Raw genomic sequence first — 3,031 nt, 5'->3', positions numbered from 1 at the left:
CAAACACATTAAGTGAAGAAACTGTGCTTTTGTTTAGAGTGCTGAGAAATTTAGTGACTTGACCAGAGTCACACAGAAAATAAGTGACAAAGATAGGATTTAAATCCATATCCTTCTGGATTTAAGGCTAATTATACAGTTATCTATGGATCTATCAATAGCACACTGCTTCTTTCTCTCCTCTTTGTCTCTCATATGTACATGTATGTATGTATGTATGTATGTATAAGCCAGTGAAATGAATGAAAAGCCTGACAGGCAGTGTTTCTGGGTAATTAATAATCAATTTATTAATTAGTCTACTTGATTATCAAAAAAAATGATAATCAGTAGCTTCTCTCAGTAACCAAACACACCTAATGGAGACACCAAATATTTTTTTTGAAAAGGAATGCCACAACGGAAGAAACAAATCCTGACTGGTGAACAATTAATGAAAAGGTAGACTTTTTAAATGAGGAGGAGGGCTGAAATCCTTCAGCTCCTCCTGTTGAGAATGTGACTTAATCATGTGACTCAACCACCCCTAGCAATCTGGACAAAGTGAATCATCTCTACCCAAATCACTCTGGTTACTTTTCTTCTTCATAAACTAGGTGACCGTGAACTCCATTGCAGGGGTACAAGGATATAGGCTTAATACTTTGGTGCTGGACTTGACCTAGATTAGCTTCTTTTTACATTCTAAACCGAAGTAAGGTCTCCTACCTGATTGGGGTCCCACCCAAGATTGAGGAACATGTACCCCAAAGATTGGGCCAATCTCATCTATTAGCCTTGTCTTTCAGAGACTGGCTGGTCTACAGGCACTGGTCCCTGAATGAGGAAATAAAAAGCCTGAATCCTAATTAAGAATTGATTATTAACATAATAGAAAATATATTTTTTCTTGCCAGTATTTATATAGCACTTTAAAGCTTACAAAGTGCTTTACAAATAGCTTGTTGATCTTCAAAATAATTCTGGGAGACAAGTCTATTGTTATTGACATTCTACAGAAGAGGAAACTGAGGCAGGCAGAGGTTAAGGGACTGGTACAGAGTCACACAGTTAGGAAGTATCTGATGTGAAATTGGAATTCAACTTTTCACTACCCCAGGATAAGAACTCTCTACATATCCATATGTATATATATATATATATATATATATATATAAATACTATATATAGTATTTATGTTATATATACCTAGATAAACATTATATATATATATATGTTAATGGACTGGTAGATCAAGGGAATATTATAAATATAGTTTACATATATTTTAGCAAAACATCAAATATATCATGTGGTTATTGGGACTATGGAGAGATATGGCTAGACAATTAAATGGCGTTCAGAACTGGATGAATTGCATGATGCAAAGAGTTTTCATTAATGGTTTAATGTCAACCTAAAAGGAAGTATCTGTGCTGGGCCCTGTGCCATTTAACATTTGTATCAGTAACTTGAAGTCATAGATTGCATGCTTATAAAATATATAGATGATACAAAACAAAGAGGGATGGCTAATATATTAGATGACAAGAAGTACTAAAGATCTTGTCAGTCTGGAACACTGATCCAAATCAAATATAATCAAGTGGTGACAAGGACAAATGCAAAATAATATGTTTGGATTAAAAAACCGTAAAAGTGCAAATTGCAGAAGTATGGCTAGGTAGAAGTTCATCAGAGAAGCACTTGGATGTCTGATGAGTGCCATTAATATGAGTCAAGGTGGTGATGGAGCAATGAGGAAAGCTAATGTAGTCTTAGTTTTTAGAGTGTGGCAGTGGACAGCAGTAGGGAATTTCAGCCCTACCATACCCGGAGGTCTTGTTCCAACCACATCTAGAATATTATGCTTACTTCTGGGCACCTCCTTTTTAGAGGGACACTGATAAACCAGAATATAACAACAGTATTGGGAAGGGAATCGAGACCATGCCACTTGAAGACTGATTAAAGAAATTGGTGATGTTTAGCCTGGAGAGGAGAAATTTTGGAGGAATATCAAGCTATCTTGAAGTATTTGAAAGGTTGTCATATGGAAGAAGAATTGGATGTGTTCTTCTTGTCCCCAGAGTGCAGAACAAGGAATTGTGGGTAGAAGTTGCAGAGATGGATTTACACTTGAGAAAAGGCTAGAGTTCCTATCTGTTAGGCCTAGCCATAAGTGGGATGGCTTGGCTTAGGAGTGGGTAAATTCTTCCTTGCTAAACATTTTCAAAGAAAAGGTAGGTGGCATTTGCCAGCTCTGTTTTACAGAGGATCTTTTTCTTTTTCAAACTGCCTTCCAACTCTATCATTTTATCAGATTCTCTGACTTTCACTTTATAAATAACAAGGAGTCTATGTGTGGACCTGATATTAACAATACAGAAATCTGTTGTCTTCCAGTGGCTTATGTCCAGGATATGACAGAGAACCTTGATGCAAAAAAAAATATCTAGGGACTCTTCTCTATGTTTGTAAGGTTGGGAATTATTGTTTTAATAGGAATAATTCCTCTCCAATACCTTTCTGATGGAAGGATTAAACAGAATGTATATGCTGATAGATGCACCTGCTTATAAGAATCAACCCTGATAATCCTGGCTTCATGGCAATATCCCAGAGCACTTCTCAGAATGGATCATTATTAATGTAGTCGTATTTCTTAGTTCTGACTGACCTGTAGCATTTCCTCTCAGAGGTGCCTAGAGGTAAGCCGAGGTAAGCCTTTTATAGTTGCCTGTCCTTGACAAATAGAAGATGAACTTGAGACAAGGTACATGAGCTCTATTGTTTTACTTGGTAGAAGGGAGCATGGCAAGCAGGTTTGCTCATTTCCCAGTTAATTTCTTAATCCTGCAGACTTTTGTATAAGAAACAATTCTAAATGGGAGAGGATTGTGAGGAGCTCAATAGAACTTGGGTCTTTAGGGTTTACATCTTAGGTACCGGGAAGATTTGTCATTTTTCAAAATATTTTTCTAGTTTAGATTTTTAAAAGGTTCCAAGAAAGCCAAGTTTTTATGGTGACTATGTGGATGTGTGTGTAGGT

Source organism: Petaurus breviceps, unplaced genomic scaffold (genome assembly GCF_028583685.1).
Source record: "Petaurus breviceps papuanus isolate PSGF00001 unplaced genomic scaffold, PetGlider_PUasm1.0 173, whole genome shotgun sequence".
Lineage (NCBI taxonomy): Eukaryota > Metazoa > Chordata > Mammalia > Diprotodontia > Petauridae > Petaurus > Petaurus breviceps.
This window is presented reverse-complemented; position numbering follows the sequence as displayed.